The 19,422-nt window shown below is 39.0% G+C and overlaps 1 long non-coding RNA gene across 2 annotated transcripts in view; it reads left to right on the top strand.

Annotated features, from left to right (window-relative positions):
* Positions 1 to 19,422, top strand: part of LOC122441830 — a 115,307-nt gene that overhangs the window by 37,604 nt on the left and 58,281 nt on the right. The window contains exon 1 of one of the 2 annotated variants that reach the window (XR_006269449.1): positions 3,327 to 3,395. The exons of the other annotated variant lie outside the window; for it this stretch is intronic. This is a non-coding gene — a long non-coding RNA (uncharacterized LOC122441830). Of the gene's footprint in view, positions 1 to 3,326; positions 3,396 to 19,422 lie in introns of those variants that run through there. 2 annotated transcript variants of the gene reach the window in all.

The following is a 19,422-nucleotide window of genomic DNA, read 5'->3' as shown; positions in this document are numbered from 1 at the left end:
CCACAATAAAGTTTGCTTTGCCAGGAAAATTTGTTATAAAAGTATCCAGCACTTAGAACAGTACATTATACTTGATAATGTTTCAGCAAAATATTCCTTAAATAAGATTTTTAAATATACATTTTTTCTTTTAAATTCTTACTTTGTGCCATACCACTAGAATTTTTGCTTTACTCCCTTCTCTTTTGCCAGTTTTTCTATCTGTATTATTGTGGGTACAGGGTTGCCTTTTGGATGATGAAAATGTCTTGGATTTAGTTAGAGGTGATGGTTTCTCACCCCAGTGAATGTGCTAAGTGCAACTGAATTGTACACTTTTCAAAAAGTTAATGATTAATTTTCGTTCTGTGAATTTCACCTCAGTCAAAAAAAAAAACAAAAAACAAACCTTCATTACTTGAGTTAGGAACACAAAGAACCACCAGTTTATAAACAGTCTCATTCTTATCTTTTAAAATGCTGCTAGGGACTTCCCTGGTGGTTTACTGGTTAAGAGTTCACCTTGCAATGGTGTTTGGGTATGGGTTCAATCTCTGGTCAAGGAGCTAGGATCCCACATGCCTTGCAGCCATAAAAACAAAACATGGAGCAGAAGCAATATTGTGACAAATTCAATAAAGACTTCAAAATATTTTTTAAAACTTAAGTCTAAAGAAACATGTTATTGCTAATTCTTCTCTTTCACGGACTTGGCTCTTTCACCTTTCTCTCACATACCACTGAAAATAATAGTGAAATGTTGGTCCAGGCAACTGTCTAAAGGCTTTGTAGGACTCAGCAGTGAGGTCATCAGCATTTGGTCACAGTTTATTCTCTAGCTATCATTCCTACTAGTAAGTCAGTTTTGTTCATTTAATGACATTCTTTTATTCATGCCCATTTTTTTCTTTCTTTTTCTCAGTATCTTTTTTTGCTTTTGAATCAGTTCCCTAAAGAATGTTGTCATCTGTCTCTTGGAGACTTTTTAAGAAGATAGAACTCATAGAAGACTTCAATCGTTATGGGATTTTTTGTTCTAGATACACAACTGACCATTTCTTCCCCTTTTTATTTTTGTTGGAGAGAGATAGAAAGTAAGTCTTTGGAAATTGAAGAGAGAAAACTTTTCCTTTCTATGAGTTTTTAGAGTCAGACAGCCTGAGGTCAGATTCACATATTAGCTGTGTGATCTTAGGTCTGTCATTTGGGCTAGTCTGTTTCCTAATGTGAAAACTGGGGGTAAAAATAATATCCTCCTCCTAGGGTCCTTGAGAAGGTTGACTCTGATAATACATATAAATGTCCATTTGGGGCACACACGTGCATGTGTATAGGTCTCCGTATGCACACTTATTCTTTTTCTAGTTCTCTCCTACTATCAGAAACTACTCCATCTTCTTTATTACAAACACTGAGTGACAATTGCTTTTATCTTCTCTCTGCCCAGAGCATTGGTTCTTTCTCCCATCCCCAGTATGTATAAACAAATGCCAGTCAAGGAAGCGCCCAGGTGGAAAACTGAGCATGAACTATATTTGATGAGTTTCAGGCTTATAAGAAAAAAGACAACAACACAGGAGTAAGTATCAGACACAGGAAGAAAAGAAAAAGCAACCTCTATGTGATAAAATTTATAATTCCTCTTTGTAATCTTATTTTTTGATAGGAAGTTTTTTTTTCTCATTGCACAGAAATAGCATAGGGAACTTAAATATTGTGCCAAAATTTGGTTAAAACTGCTGTGTCCCTTTAATCTGGAGAGGGAGGAGGGAAAGCCTTGAACTGTAGATGAAAGTTATTCCACGTGTTAAAAAAAATAGGAATTTGAGTGGTGCAGTATTTCTGATTTGTTTTTAGCATGAAGGGGAAATTGAATGATGTGTTATCAGGAGACAGCAAGGTTCAGGGAAAGAGTGCTGGACTGGGGATCAGGAGATGTGGGTCCTGGCCCTGCGACTAACTGAGTGACCTTGACAGGACACTTCTCCTGGCTGAGTCTGTTTATTCATCTGGAAAATGCAAACTCTCAGTCAAACCTCCCACCAGTCCCACCTTTATGAACTCGAGAACTGCTTTATACAGAACAACTCCACTTTCTGGGAATTTTTAAAATATTTTATCATTTTATGGGATATATTATGAAATGGTTTTTAGGTTAAAAAAGAATTTTAGGTTAATATTTTAATAAAAATATAATAATTAAGATAATTTTAATAAAATTGCTAGCATGTAACCAGGATCCTTAATTTCCTTTTGTGACAATATTGGATTAGAAAACAGAGTCATGTGTCAGTGTTTTATTTAGAATATATTTTTTCAAAGAAATACTTTATTTAGTAAAATATGGTATTATAGGGCTTCCCTGGTGGCTCAGACTGTGAAGAATTCACCTGCAATGCAAGAGACCTGGGTTCGATCCCTGGGTTGGGAAGATCCCCTGAAGAAGGGAATGGCAACCCGCTCCAGTATTCTTGCCTGGACAGTCCCATGGACAGAGGAGCCTAGCAGGCTACAGTCCATAAAGTGGCAAAGAGTTGGACACGACAGAGCAACTAAGCATGCACGCACACATGGCATTATAATTGATTTTTACTTTGACCCTGATATTGAGGGGGAATACATGAGTTTGGAATAGTATGGGGTGGACTCTTTGGGGGTTATAACTAAGTCTTTTTCAAAAGCTGTACAAAATAGGAAAGTGTATTTTCTTACAAAATATGGATTAAAGATTGTTTTTAGTAAAAATGTATAATTTTTGGTGCTGGTTATAGAGATTGGGTGGATAGTTAGATGGAGAGTAAGTTTATTGTAACTTCCAAGTTATTTTCAGTTTGTGTTCATGAGACCATATGTTAAAAATTTCTTTGGTACCTGCTGGAAGGTATCCTCTTGGAAATCAGAGATAAGTTGTCCTGAGTGGCATAAGAGGGGGTTACTGAGTGGAAGAATGCCACTGCCATATTCAAGTCTTGATAGCCTGCTTGCTGATGGAATAATTGGGTAAATCACTTATCCTCGAGCCTCAGTTTTCTCATCTTTAAAATGAGGGTAATTTTATATCTACCTTCTAAAGTTGTTATAAGGCTTAAATAAAATAAAGGATGCAGCATTACTTTGAAAAAGTATCACATGCATGTTGTTGTGTAGCATTTGGCAGAACCCAGGCCCCAGTAGGTGAGTGAGGTGCCAGGGCTCAACTTTTAAGGAGGCCCTTGTTCTCGGACCTAACCCTGCCCTTGATCCACCCTGAGAGTGAGCACCTCCTTAAATGTTTGGCAGGCAGGTTTCTCACTTGTTTTGCCCTAGTCCAGGCCTTGGTGTTCCGCCAAGCACAGTTCCTGTGAATAGGAGCTTACAGCTTCAGATGTGGGTCTGTTTTCTAAAAGATTATTTTTGTTGTTGCTTCCTACATTAAGGTAGGTTAGGAGCAGATGTTCCTTCTCCCCCAAAACTATAAATCTGCTGTTTGGATAAAACCATCCTCTAACTTCCCTTTCCTTCTTTCTGTCCCCTTATTTTGTTACTCATATGTCTGTGCATGGCTAGGTGTTACAAGATACATTCGTTTTATTCTCAGATATTCTTCTGAAGGTAGGGTTACATTATCATGGATTGCTAAATAATACCATGTCTGGATTATTGTTTTCTGGAATTTGCAGTACTGAGGGAATCTTTTAACTTCATCTTCTTTAACTCACTTGCTTTCAAGGTAGAAGCAATTTACTTTTCAAGTAAAAAGATATTGCAAGTTTATTTAAAAAAAAATCCAGAGGTGAATGGGTATGAAAGCAGTTCTTCTAGGCTCCCAGCCAGTCCTAGAAACAAAAATGAATTGCCCTTCTGTACAAATAGACTTTTCAAGAAGTGTTCACATGCCCACATGTGTCTGACTGAGGTGGGCTTAGATAGACCTCTCATTGAGTTCTTTAAAGAAGGGAGGCTAGTGTTAATGGTTAGTTTTAGAACTTTTAAAAATTGTTCACTAGGAAAGTTTTACAATTTGTTGCCTGTATTTCCATTTAAGTTTCCTCATGTTGCCATTAGAAGCTTTGACCACTCTTAAATTCTGCCCCATTATTGGGGCTTCCCATACTTGGGGCTTCCCAGGTGGTGTTAGTGGTAAAGAACCCACCTGCCAATGCAGGAGACAGAAGAGATGTGGGTTCAATCCCTGGGTTGGGAAGATTTCCTGGAGTAGGAAACGGCAACCCACTCCAGCATTCTTGCCTGGAGAATCCCATGGACAGAGGAGCCTGGGGTTGCAAAGAGTCAGACACTACTTAGCAACTGAACAACAACAATAATTAGTGATGTTGAGCATCTTTTCATGTGTTTGTAGACCCTCTGTAAGGACTTACATTTTAAAAAGAAACTCTGGCTGCTCTGTATTTTGGACTAGAAGGTACCAAAGGGGACATAGGAAGCACTGGAGAAAGCTATTATAATGATCCAGAAGAGGTGGCAAGAATAAACAGAACTGTACAAAAAAAGATCTTCACGACCCAGATAATCACAATGGTGTGATCACTCACCTAGAGCCAGACATCGTGGAATGTGAAGTCAAGTGGGCCTTAGAAATCATTACTGTGAACAAAGCTAGTGGATGTGATGGAATTCCAGTTGAGCTATTTCAAATCCTGAAAGATGATGCTGTGAACGTGCTGCACTAAGTATGCCAGCAAATTTGGAAAACTCAGCAGTGACCAAAGGACTGGAAAAGGTCAGTTTTCATTCCAATCCCTAAGAAAGGCAATGCCAAAGAATGCTCAAACTAGCGCACAATTGCACTCATCTCACATGCTAGTAAAGTAATGCTCAAAATTCTCCAAGCCAGGCTTCAGCAATATGTGAACCGTGAGCTTCCAGATGTTCAAGCTGGTTTTAGAAAAGGCAGAGGAACCAGAGATCAAATTGCCAATATCCCCTGGATCATCGAAAAAGCAAGAGAGTTCCAGAAAAACATCTATTTCTGCTTTATTGACTACACCAAAGCCTTCGACTGTGTGGATCACAATAAACTGTGGAAAATTCTGAAAGAGATGGGAATACCAGACCACCTGACCTGCCTCTTGAGAAACCTGTATGCAGGTCAGGAAGCAACAGTTAGAACTGGACATGGAACAACAGACTGGTTCCAAATAGGAAAAGGTGTATGTCAAGGCTGTATATTGTCACCCTGCTTATTTAACTTATATGCAGAATACATCATGAGAAACGCTGGGCTGGAAGAAGCACAATCTGGAATCAAAATTGCTGGGAGAAACATCAATAACCTCAGATATGCAGATGACACCACCCTTATGGCAGAGAGTGAAGAGGAACTAAAAAGCCTCTTGATGAAAGTGAGAGAGGAGAGTGAAAAAGTTGACTTAAAGCTCAACATTCAGAAAACTAAGATCATGGCATCTGGTTCCATTACCTCATGGGAAATAGATTGGGGAGACAGTGGAAACAGTGTCAGACTTTATTTTTTTGGGGGCTCCAAAATCACTGCAGATGGTCACTGCAGCCATGAAATTAAAAGACACTTACTCCTTGGAAGTAAAGTTATGACCAACCTAGACAGCTACTAAAAAGCAGAGACATTACTTTGCCAACAAAGGTCCGTCTAGTCAAGGCTATGATTTTTCCAGTGGTCATGTATGGATGTGAGAGTTGGACTGTGAAGAAAGCTGAGTGCTGAAAAATTGATGCTTTTGAACTATGGTGTTGGAGAAGACTCTTGACAGTCCATTGGACTGCAAGGAGATCCAACCAGTCCATCCTAAAGGAGATCAGTCCTGAGTGTTCATTGGAAGTACTGATGTTGAAGCTGAAACTCCAGTACTTTGGCCACCTCATGTGAAGAGTTGACTCATTGGAAGAGACCCTGATGCTGGGAGGGATTGGGAGCAGGAGGAGAAGGGGATGACAGAGGATGAGATGGCTGGATGGCATTACCGACTCGATGGGCATGGGTTTGGGTAGACTCCGGGAGTTGGTGATGGACAGGGAGGCCTGGCGTGTTGTGATTCATGGGGTCTCAAAGAGTTGGACACGACTGAGCGACTGAACTGAACTGAACTGAACTGAGCTGGGAGATAACAGTGGTCTGGGTGATGGTTGTGGCATCCAACTTGGGACATAATAGACAAATTCCAGAGATGATATAGAAAGCAGAATTGACAAGAGTTGTTTCTTGGCTGGTTATGGGGAAAGGAAGTTGTCAAGAATTACCCCCCAAATTTCTGACTTAAAAAACTGGGTAGATGGTATGTTACTGGACTAGAGGATATGGGGAGTTTAGGAGGGAAGGACATGAGTTCTGTTTGGGCCATAGTGGATTTTTAAGATAGCTGTGAGACATCCCAGTGGAGATGTCAAATAGTGAGCTATAAAGATCTGGAAATCCCAAGCATATAGCAGCAGTAACCTTGGGCAATACTCATAGTCAGGCAGGTGAAATCACCTTAGTTCCAGGGAGATCCAGCCAGTTAGTTGCTATGTGGGGCTACTGTAAGTAGCTCTTTAGAGATGTGGGTAGAAGCACATTTACAAAGTGTCTGGTATTTTCCTGTGAACTCCTCTCAGGGTAGAATACCTTCATAGTTTATGAATGAGAAAGCTAAGGCCAAGAGGAGTTACATGGTCTGTCCAAAGCCATTCAGCTCATCAGTGGTGCAGGTGGGCATATCACTCTGGGTCTCAACCAGAAACAGGTGGCAAAGTTGAAGGAAGATAATTCAGGAAGTGGTTGTTTGTTTTACAAGGGATTACCAAATGAGGGTACAAAGTGGGGGACCACGAAAATAGTGCAGGAATTGGGGCTAGTAGTAGCTGAGCTGTACTGCCCCTAGAATCAAAGTATCCAGAGAGAGTAGCTCCCAGACCCTGCACCCTGCAAGGAGATAGCTGTGGGTGTGGCAGCTATCTTGAAAGGAATAGTGATCCTCAGTGTGAGAACACAGCTGAAACCAACTCATTCAACTCTCTTTCTCTCATGGGTCTCCAGTCAGGGCTCCCATTGGCCAAATGCAACAGGAAGCCAGAAGGCAGAGAGCTGGGTGGTAAGGGGTGGAGGGTGTGATCAACCAGAAGCAAATAGAAAATAGCAGGACTTGGGGCTTCCATCCGGGGTCCTGACTCCAAAACTCAGAGTGCCATCAAAAAGGGGTTGTTTAGCGTAAGGCCCTGACGTGATGAAGTACACATCGAGACCTGAGCAGATGCCCAGCTGAGCTCCCAAGTCGTGGGCACCAGGTAAGAGAGGAAAACTGGCTAGCTTGCTGAGGAGTTCTGCCCAGGCCCTTGGATACCTGTGAGTGGACTGCCTCTAATCCCAGCCAGGATGCTTCTCTCATGATGCCCCTCTGAAGTGAGCAGATAGAGAGCATTCACTGTCAGTTTATAAATTGGCAAGTGAATATAAGTCGTGGAATTGAGTGCCAGCTCTATTTATGTAGTCATGCCAATTCTCCTCAACTCTTGTATCTGAGCCCTGTATCTGACTTATAAAAAAGCAGGGATCATCAATGTAGAGTCTCCCTTATATATATAGAAGGCTGTTAAAGAACTGTTTGCTTCGGGGCTTTCTGTTCAGATGTCCCCATTGTCACTTGAAATGTCAGGTGAGAAATTACTTGGCTATTGACATTTCAGGCTCTGGGTTAATGAGTCTCTGTCAGGAATGGCAGCATGCTCAGAGAAGTGTTAACTATTTCTGACTGGTGGAATGAAGCTTAAAAATGTATAAGATAATGTAAATTAGATACCCATTCTTGGAATTCATCTGAATGGGTTGTGTTAATATTTACTTCTTGTCTTGATTATTTTATGTCCTCCATATTCCATAGCAGGAATTCTCAAAGAACAGTACAGTGTGTACTGTACTGAGATTTAGAGGTCTCAGGAATGTTGTTTGTGTTCAAGAGCTCAGCTTTTATTTTTTTAGAAATCGCCTCATTTTAGGGTCAATGGGAAGAGATACACTGGAATTATGGTATTGCTTTCTATGTAGGAAAAAAACAAATGAGGGAAGGTAAGTGGAAATTTGGTATAACCTAGGATAAGCCATGGTAGCCAGTCATTTTGGTTAAAATCCTACAGGCTACAAAGCCAGCTTGGGAAACTTCCTTGAAAATGGACTGAAAAAATGTGGATAGCTTATCTCAATTCCATTCAGCATTTTTTAACTAGCTTTTTAAATTTTTAAGTAATGATACAAATAGAATAAGATTCAGAAAACAAACAAGATAAATTACTCTCCACCCCCACAGGCAACCACTATTAATTTCTTGGGTATCCAGATGTATTCTGTGCATATATAAGTAGAGACAGATTATTTTATGCAAATATTAGTATAAAATAGATGATGATTAATATCTTATCCTTTTCATTTAGAAATATTTCTTGAGGGTCATTTCATATTAGCACATAGAAATTTATCTTTTAAGGCTGATTTCTAATTGAACTGTATTATGTGCCATGTAATATCAATTCTTTAGCATTCAATCCTCTGTGACCTAGTATGGTAAACTTTTGTAAATATTTCGTTGCAAATACACTCAGAAAGAATGTATATTTTCTATCTGTTAGGAGCAGGTTCTCTCTGTCTACACACACACACACACACGCACACATCTGTTGAGTCAAGCTTGTTAACTGTATTGTGAGGTCTTCTACATCTGACTAATTCTTGGTTACTTGATCTATCAGTTTCTGATAAAGTGATGTTAAAATTTCTCACTAGGATTATTGTGATTATTCTCCATTTCCCCTGTGATTTATAGATGCTCATAAAGAAAGACCCACTAGTATTAAATAATAAATTCCTTTGAAAAATCTATTCTTAGCTCTCTACGCCTTTGCCCTTTGGTTCCAGTTAGGTTTGTTCAGTGACAAGCTATTTGACAAGATAGCCTTGAAATTAATAAAGGTCAGTAGGTTTGGCCCACTGCTTGCCCCACCAGCATCTGCCATCCTCCAGGGCAAGAACCCCTTCTGGTCAGCCTCTCCTCCATGGCTGTTTCTGCTCATGTGCCCATGCTCAGTCACTCAGTCCTGTCTGACTCTGTGACCCCGTGGACTATAGCCTACCAGGCTCCTCTGTCCATGGAATTTTCCAGGCAAGAATACTGGAGAAGGTCTCCATTTCCTCCTCCAGGAGATCTTCCCTACCCAGGGATCGAACCGACGTCTCCTGTGCATGGGCAGGTGGGCTCTTTACCACTGGGCCACCTGGGAAACGCCATCCCTCCGAGTCTCTGTTTGGGCTCCAGTCATTCTGTTTCCTCCCTTTGTTCCTTCAGATCTGGAGGAGTAATGGCTTTCCCCTCTTGTCAGTTAGCTGTTCGGTGCCTCACCATCGTCTTTTATCCTTTCAGTCCTGTATGCACCTGTATAAATAGTCATTTCATTCAGTTCTTTTCAAGTAAACTCTCCTGAACATGATATCTGCTTCCTGTCAAGACTGACTGGATTTTCCATTCTTTTTATAATTCAGTTTTTGCTTTATTATTTCAAGGCTGTCTTGTCAAATATCTTGTCACTTAAGCTTTTATAATTTTATGTTTTTATTTTTGGCTGTGCTGGGTCTTCACTGCTGAGTGAGCTTTCTCTAGTTAGGGGCAGAGGGGGCTACTCTCTAGTTGTGTGTGGACTTCTCATTGCAGCGGCTTCTTCTGTTCCAGAGCACAGGGTCTAGGGTGTCAGCAGCTCATTAGTTGCCGCATGAGGGCTCAGTAGTTGTGGAGCATGGGCTTAGTTGCTCCGCAGCATGTGGGATCTTCCCAGATCAGAGATTGAACCCATGTCTCCTGCTCTGGCAGGTGAATTCTTTACCACAGAGCCACCAGGAAAGCCCCACATAAGTCTTTGGTAGATGGTTCCTTTTTTATATTTTAATGGGCTTTTTGTAAGTATTATTTTGTCTGATAGTAACTGATAAACCAGTCTGCTTTTAGTTTTTTATTTATCTGTGATAATATTTTTTCTTTCTATCTTTTGCTTTTCAACCTTTCTGTGTTTGTTTGAAATGTATATCTTTAAGAAGGCTTACAGTTTAATTTTTAAGCCAATCTGATAAAATCATAGGTGAATTTTATCCTTTCACATTTATTGTTTAATGATATAATTGAACATATTTTTGCCATATTACTTTGAATTTTCTGTTCACTCCCTCTTCTACTTTGACATCGATTGTACTCTTACTCTTTAAGTTGTGTGCGTGTTAGTTGCTCAGTCGTGTCCAACTCTTTGTGACTCCATGGACTGTAGCCCTCCAGGTTCCTCTGTCCATGGGATTTTTCAGGCAAGGATACTGGGGTGGGTTGCCATTTCTTTCTCCAGAGGATCTTCCTGACCCAGGGATCAAACCTGGTTCTCCTGCATTGCAGGTAGATGCTTTACCGTCTGAGCTACTAGGGGAGCTTTAAGTTATGTTATGCTTAACTATTATTTTCCCTAAAGTATGAAATTGTTTAATATCTCCATCCTCTTCCCTAACAAAATATGGACCTTAGCATATTTTAACTTCCCATTAAACACCTTTCCCTGTTTTCCTTATCATTATAGAGAACTTTAACTCCACCTCTTTTGGCATAAAAACAGATGTCTTCTTTTAGCAGTGATTCAAGTGCATTTGCCAATGCTTCATCAGTTCTGCGGTGGCAGCTCAGTGCCTTAGTGGTGCAGTGATGTGAAGGTACCATAAATCTAGTCTCTGAACAAGCTGGTAACTGGGCAGGTCCTTCCCGCGAAACTATTGTTTCCTGTTTCCTTCTTGGATAAGCAGCTTCTTATAATCTGTAATCCCAGACAGCAACCAGGATGGCAGCTTCACAGGTGGGAAAGCCTCTCTGTAGCGCTGTTCTTGCATTCAGTCCTGAGCTGCTCTGCCCCGTTGGACATGGAGTGACCACTTCTGAAATATAGAAATGTTTACCATATTTTGATGATAACTGTATATTCAAAGTGTTCTCCTTTTATATTGTGTTATTATGTATCATTCAAATGTGCCTCAAGGTGTAAATTGATGATGCTATCTGGGTTGGAAGTTGAATGCCAAAGTTTATACTGAACATGTACTGTGCTCCTTGCCATAAATGGCAGACAACACCCATGAAAATGTTTTTCTATTTAAGGAACTTGTAATTTTGTAAGTGGAATAAGAAATATTCCACTTAAGAAATATACATACATGAAACAATTTTTAAAATGCAAGACATAATAATATTCAGGTGTCAAAATATGTGATATCTCCCCCAGATACAAAAAGAAAAGTGAATGCCACAACTGTTGGAGTGGCTGGAGATGACTATTTTGTTGCTTTTAGTTTATTTGGAGGGAAAAGGGGCACAAAAAGATGATTATACATGTGTTAAATAACACCTAGGCTGCTTCATACTCCACACATATGAGGGAACATTTTATTAAGTATTATATGTTATAACCAGTCCCTCTTCTTGGGAGCTCAAAAGGATATCTAAATATGCACCTTTAAAAACACTTTTACCTTTCTCTAATAGACTGAATTAATTGCTAGACCCTTCTCACCTGCTGGGGCTATTATGACTAGGAGCTGTCACATTGTTCGTATAATTCAATTATTCAGATAAATAAAAAACAAGATGACTTCAGTTATAAACGGTTGGTCCAGACTGATCATTTTCTCTTTTCAGGTGTTTATCATATAGTCCTAATGCAATTAGAGTAAAACTAGTTGTGTTTGTTTCTATCAAAAATATATCAGGCTCTTTGGAAAAGTCTTCGGATGTCCTTCTGATACAAGGACTGGCAGTGTAGACCCTACCCCCAGTCCCTTTCTTGGCCTAATCTGCATTCTACTAGTTGTTGACTCTATAAAAGTGAGTGACTTTCCCTTTTAGTTTAGGGGCAGTGGGCAATGATCTGAGTGAATTGTTCTAATTCAAGAGATTGTAGGTTCAGATGTGGGGAAGGAGACCCATCGAATCTAGACCTCAACCAGCTGTAAGTAATCAGTTTTCCCTGAACTCATAATTTATCTCAATTTCTCTGGTGGTATTTTTTTCTTTTTTAAAAATTTGTTTTATTCAAGTATAGTTGATTTACACAGTTGCTGATTTACAAAATCCTGTTAATTTCTTCTTTATAGCAAAGTAATTCAGTTATATATATACATTCTTTTTCATATTCTTTTCTGTTATGGTGTATCCTGAATATAGCTCCCTGTGATATATGGTAGGACCTTGTTGTTTGTCCACTCTGTATGTAATACTTTGCATCTGCTACTCCAAAACTCTCAAATCTATTCTTCTCCCACACCCTCCTTGGTGGCCACCAGCCTGTTCTCTGTGCCTGTTTCTGTTTACAGATAGGTTCATTTGTGTCATATTTTAGATTACACTTGTAAGTAACACATATAAGTGATATGTCTTTCTCTTTTTAACTTACTTTACTTAGTATGATCATCTCTAGTTCCAGCCATATTGCTACAAATGGCATTATTTCATTCTTTTTCATGGCTGAGTAGTGTTCCATTATATGTATGTGTAACCACGTCTTCTTTTTCCATTCATCTGCTGGTGGACATGTAGGTTGTTTCCATGTCTTGGCTATTCTGAATAGTGTTGCTGTGAATTACTTTTTGAATTACTTTTCTCTGGATCATATGTTAACTCTTTATTTTTTGAGGTTTATACATATTGTTTTCCATAGTGGCTACACCAATTTATATTTCCATCTGGTGGCATTTTCTTAAGGTGAATAATACTCTGAACTTTAACTCTTGCCCCATCTAGCATGTAAATTCCTCAAGAGAAGAAGCCATGCCTGATTCATTTTTGAATCCCTAAAATACTTTAATGGAATATTAAAATTGTATAGTGAGATCATTTAATGAATCCATGTAACTGTGTGAAGGCCAGGTAATTAAGTATCTTTCTAGAGTTTGATATATCTTACAATTTTGTAGTCTTACAGACATCCTGGAATGTGAAGTCAAGTGGGCCTTAGAAAGCATCACTATGAACATAGCTAGTGGAGGTGATGGAATTCCAGTTGAGCTATTTCAAATCCTAAAAGATGATGCTATGAAAGTGCTGCACTCAATATGTCAGCACATTTGGAAAACTCAACAATGACCACAGGACTGGAAAAGTCACTTTTCATTCCAATCCCAAAGAAAGGCAATGCCAAAGAATGCTCAAACTACGCCACAATTATACTCATCTTACACGCTAGTAAAGTAATGCTCAAAATTCTCTAAGCCAGGCTTCAGCAATACATGAACCATGAACTTCCAGATGTTCAAGCTGGTTTTAGAAAAGGGCAGAGGAACCAGAGATCGAATTGCCAACATCTGATGGATCATCGAAAAAGCAAGAGAGTTCCAGAAAAACATCTATTTCTACTTGATTGACTATGCCAAAGCCTTCGACTGTGTGGATCACAATAAACTGTGGAAAATTCTGAAAGAGATGGGAATACCAGACCACCTGACCTGCCTCTTGAGAAACCTATATGCAGGTCAGGAAGCCACAGTGAGAACTGGACATGGAACAACAGACTGGTTCCAAATAGGAAAAGAAGTATGTCAAGGCTGTATATTGTCACCCTGCTTATTTAACTTATATGCAGAGGACATCATGAGAAACACTGGTCTGGAAGAAGCACAAGCTGGAATCAAGATTGCCGGGAGAAATATCAATAACCTCAGATATGCAGATGATACCACCCTTATGGCAGAAAGTGAAGAGGAACTAAAAAGCCTCTTGATGAAAGTGAAAGAGGAGAGTGAATAAATTGACTAAAGCTCAACATTCAGAAAAGTAAGATCATGGCGTCTGGTCCCATCGCTTCATGACAAATAGATGGGGAAACAGTGGAAACAGTGGCTGACTTTATGTTTTTGGGGCTCCCAAATCACTGCAGATGGTGATTGCAGCCATGAAATTAAAATATGCTTACTCCTTGGAAGGAAAGTTATGACCAACCTAGATAGCATATTAAAAAGCAGAGACATTACTTTGTCAACATAGGTCGTCTAGTCAAGGCTATGGTTTTTCCAGTAGTCATGTATGGATGTGAGAGTTGGACTATAAAGAAAGCTGAGCACCGAAGAATTGATGCTTTTGAACTGTGGTGTTGGAGAAGACTCTTGAGAGTCCCTTGGACTGCAAGGAGATCCAACCAGTCCATCCTAAGGGAGATCAGTCCTGGGTGTTCATTGGAAGGACTGATGCTGAAGCTGAAGCTCCAATACTTTGGCCACCTGATGTGAAGAGCTGACTCACTGGATAAGACCCGGATGCTGGGAGGGATTAAGACAGGAGGAGAGGGGACAACAAAGGATGAGATGGCTGGATGACATCACCAACTCAATGGAGATGAGTTTGAGTAAACTCCAGGAGTTGGTGATGGAGAGGGAGGCCTGGCGTGCTGTGGTCCATGGGGTCGCGAAGAGTTGAACACGACTGAGCGACTGAACTGAACTGAATAGCATCTGTGATAAACTTCTCAGTGAAAATGTTGACTAGGCAATTTCAGTTAAAATATAGTGAAAGTGAAAGCCACTCAGTCATGTCTGACTCTTTGTGACCCCATGAACTATACAGTCTGTGGAATTCTCCAGGCCAGAATACTGGAGTGGGTAGCATTTCCCCTCTCCAGGGGATCTTCCCAACCCAGGGATCAAACCCAGGCCTCCCGCATTGCAGGTGGATTCTTTACCAGCTGAGCCACATGGGAAGCCATAAGAATACTGGAGTGGGTAGCCTATCCCTTCTCCAGGGGATCTGCCCCATCCAGGAATCAAACTGGGGTCTCCTGCATTGCAGGTGGATTCTTTACCAACTGAGCTGTCAGGGAATTATACTATCTTATAATCATCGATAATTGAAATAATCTGAAAAAATATGTATATGTTACATAAAACTCAATCACTTTGCTGTACGCCTGAAACTATCACAATAATGTAAATGAACTAGGAAAGTGAAAGTGTTAGTTACTCAATTGTTGACTTTTTCTACTAATTGTCACAATTTCTACTAAAATATAGTAGAAATGCTTATCCTGGTATCTGTAAGTATACATTTAATTCTACAGAAAACTTACCCGTGTAACACTGTGTCAACATTTGCAACTTGACTGTAAATGATCTTAGTGCAGCCTGAAGACTCAGTATAGTAATGCCAGGTAAGTGGTTTTTTACCTGAGACTTCTTTCTCAGCTTCTCTCATAAAGAAATCCTAATATGTATTTTCATTTGAAATCGGAAATGTAACTTTCACTGAAAATGTCATGTGATGTTTGCATTACTTTTAACTGCAATGTATAAAGAAAACTTTATCCTTCAATCCGTCAGTGATTCATCTTGTGCACAGGGAAAATGCACTAAAATGACTTTAAAAACTATCAATGAAGAAACCCTGTCAGACCTTTACAATGCTATGCCTTCCTCTTCAGCCTAGTCTCTTTCTATTCATGTCATATATTTCTTTTCTGCTTCTCATTCTAATAATAACAGTATTTTTTATGCTAGTTCTGTCAATGTAAGCATTGCTTTCTTCTTTTTTTAAATTATCTTTTAATTGAAGGATAATTGCTTTACGGAATTTTGCTGTTTTCTATCAAACCTCAACGTGAATAAGCCATAGGTATACATATATCCCCTCCCTTTTGAACCTCCCTCCCATCTCCCTCCCATCCCACCCCTCTAGGTTGATACAGAGCCCCTGTTTGAGTTTCCTGAGCCATAGAGTAAATTCCGGTTGGCTCTCTATTTTACATATGGTAATGTAAGTTTTTATGTTACTCTTTCCATGCATCTAACCCTCTCCTCCCCTCTCCCCATGTCCATTAAGTCTATTCTCTATGTCTGTTTCTCCATTGTTGCCCTGCAAGCAAATTCTTCAGTACCATTTTTCTAGATGCCATATATATGTGTTACAATACAGTATTTATCTTTCTGTCTCACTTCACTGTGTGTAATAGGTTCGAGGTTCATCCATCTTATTAGAACTGACTCAAATGCGTTCCTTTGTATGGCTGAGTAATATTCCACTGTGTGTATATATCACAACTTCTTTATCCATTCATCTGTCAATGGACATCTAGGTTGCTTCCATGTTCTAGCTATTGTAAATAGTGCTGCAATAAATAATGGGATACATGTGTCTCTTTCAATTTTGGTTTCCTCAGGGTATATGCCTACGAGTGGGATTGCTGGGTCATATGGTGGTTTTATTCCTAGTTTTTTAAGGAACCTCCATACCATTTCCCATAGTAGCTGTATCAATATGTATTCCTAGCCACAGTGCAAGAGTATTCCCTTTTCTCCACACCTTCTCCAGCATTTATTATTTGTAGACTTTTTGATGAGGGCCATTCTGACTGGCGTGAGGTATCTCACTGTGGTTTCGATTTGCATTTCTCTAATAATGAGAGATGCTGAGCATCTTTTCATGTATTTGTTAACCATCTGCATGTTGTCTTTGGAGAAATGTCTGTTTAGGTCTTTTTCCCACTTTTTGATTGGGTTATGTGTTTTCCTGGCATTGAGTTGTATGAGCTGGTTGTATATTTTGGAAATTAATCCTTTGTCAGTTGTTTCATCTGCTATTATTTTCTCCCATTCTGAGAGTTGTCTTTTCACCTTGCTTATAGTTTCCTTTGCTGTGCAAAAGCTTTTAAGTTTAATTAGGTCCCACTTGTTTACTTTTGTTTTTATTTCCATTATTCTAGGAGGTGGGTCATAGAGGATCTTGCTTTGATTTATGTCGAGTGTTCTGCCTATGTTTTCCTCTAAGAGTTTTATAGTTTCTGGTCTTACATTTAGGTCCTTAATCCATTTTGAGTTTATCTTTGTGTATGGTGTTAGGAAGTGTTCTAATTTCATCCTTTTACACATAGCTGTCCAGTTTACACAGCACCATTTATTGAAGAGGCTGTCTTTGCCCCATTGTATATCCTTGCCTTCTTTGTCAGAATTAAGGGACCCATAGGTGCATGGGTTTATTTCTGGGCTTTCTGTCTTGTTCCATTGGTCTATGTTTCTGTTTTTGTGCTAGTACCATACTGCCTTGATGAGTGTGGCTTTGTACTATAACCTGAAGTCAGGAGGGTTGATTCCTCCAGCTCCATTCTTCTTTCTCAAGACTGCTTTGGATATTTGGGGTCTTTTGTGTTTCTATATAAATTGTGAAATTTTTTGTTTTAGTTCTGTGAAAAATGCGGTTGGTAATTTGATAGGGATTGCATTAAATCTGTAGATTGCATTTGGTAGTATAGTCATTTTCACAGTATTGATACCCAGGAACATGGAATATCTCTCCATCTGTTTATTTCATCTTTGATTTCTTTCATAAGTGTCTTTTAATTTTCTGTGTACAGTTCTTTTCTCTCCTTAGGTAAGTTTATTTCTTGATATTTAATTCTTCTTGTTGCAGTGGTGAATGGGATTGATTCCTTAACTTCTCTATCTGATTTTTATTGTTAGTTTATAGAAATGCAAGTAATTTCTGTGTATTGATTTTGTATCCTGAAATTTTGCTAAATTCACTGATTAGCTCTAGTAATTTTCTGATACTATCTTTAGGGTTTTCTATGTACAGTATCATGGCATCTGCAAACAGTGAGAGTTTTACTTTTCTTTTCCAATCTGGATTCCTTTTATTTCTTTTTCTTCTCTGATTGCTATAGCTAGGACTTCCAGAACTATGTTGAATAATAGTGGTAAAAGTGGGCACCCTTGTCTTGTTCTGATCTTAGGGGGAATGCTTTCAGTTTTTCACCATTGAAAATAATGTTTGCTGTAGGTTTATCATATATGGCCTTTACTATGTTGAGGTAGGTTCCTTCTATGCCCATATTTTGAAGAGTTTTAATCATAAATAGGTGCTGAATTTTGTCAAAGGCTTTTTCTGCATCTATTGAGAGGATCATATGGTTTTTGTCTCTCAATTTGTTAATATGGTGTATGACATTGATTGATTTCCATATATTGAAGAATCCTTGCATCCCTGGAGTAAACCCAACTTCATCATGGTGTATGAGTTTTTTGATGTGTTGCTGAATTCTGTTTGCTAAAATTTTGTTGAGGATTTTTGCATCTATGTTCATCAGTGATATTGGCCTGTAGTTTTCTTTTTTTGTGTTGTCTTTGTCTGGTTTTGGTATCAGGGTGATGGTGGCCTCGTAGAATAAGTTTGGAAGTGTTCCTTCATCTTATTGAATTCTCCTGTGAAGCCATCTGGTCCTGGGCTTTTGTTTTTTGGCAGATTTTTGATCACAGCTTCAATTTCAGTGCTTGTAATTGGGTTGTTCATAATTTCTGTTTCTTCCTGGTTCTGTCTTGGAAGATTGAACTTTTCTATAAATCTGTCCATTTCTTCCAGGCTATCTATTTTATTGCCATATAGTTGTTCATAGTAGTCTCTTATAATTCTTTGTATTTCTGCATTGTCTGTCATAATCTCTCCTTTTTCATTTCTAGTTTTGTTGATTTGATTCTTCTCTCTGTTTTTCTTGAGTCTGGCTAAGGGTTTGTCAATTTTGTCTGTCTTCTCAAAGGACCAGCTTTTAGTTTTATTACTCTTTACTATTGTTTCTTTCATTTCTTTTTCATTTATTTCTGCTCAGATCTTTATGATTTCTTTCCTTCTACTAATTTTGGGGTTTTTTATTTTTCTTTTTCCACTTGCTTTAGGCATAAAGTTAGGTTGTCTATTCAATGTTTTTCTTGTTTCTTGAGGTAGGATTGTATTGCTATAATCTTCCCTCTTAGAACTGCTTTTGCTGCCTCCCTTAGGCTTTGAGTTGTCATGTTTTCATTGCCATTTGTTTCTAGAAATTTTTTGATTTCCCTTTTGATTTCTTCAGTAACCTGTTGGTTATTTAGAAACCTGTTGTTTGATCTCCATGTGTTTGTGTTTCTTACAGTTTTTTTCTTGTAATTGATATCTAGGCTCATAGCATTGTGGTCAGAGAAGATGCTTGATACAATTTCAATTTTCTTAAATTTACCGAGGTTTTATTTGTGACCCAAGGTGTGGTCTATCCTGGAGAATGTTACATGTGCACTTGAGAAGAATGCCATCTTGAAGAATTCCATCTTCATTTGGATGGAATGTCCTGAAGATATCAAAGAGATCCATTTCATCTAATGTATCATTTAAGACTTGTGTTTCCTTTTTAATAATAACAGTATTTTTATAAGTGGCACTGCTGCTGCTAAGTTGCTTCAGTTGTATCTAACTCTGAGCAACCCCATAGGCAGCCCACCAGGCTCCTCTGTCCCTGGGATTCTCCAGGCAAGAATACTGGATGGGTTGCCATTTCCTTCTCCGTTATAAGGGGCACAGAGAGGTTAACTAACTCACCTGAGAATGCACAGCTACTAAGACATGGAACCAGGATTTAAACCTAAGCAGTTTGACCCTAGATTTCATGCTCTTAATGACCATATCACTTTTGGTACAATATCAG

This window comes from Cervus canadensis, chromosome 5, assembly GCF_019320065.1.
Source record: "Cervus canadensis isolate Bull #8, Minnesota chromosome 5, ASM1932006v1, whole genome shotgun sequence".
NCBI classification, from domain to species: Eukaryota; Metazoa; Chordata; class Mammalia; order Artiodactyla; family Cervidae; genus Cervus; species Cervus canadensis.
This window is presented reverse-complemented; position numbering and strand designations above follow the sequence as displayed.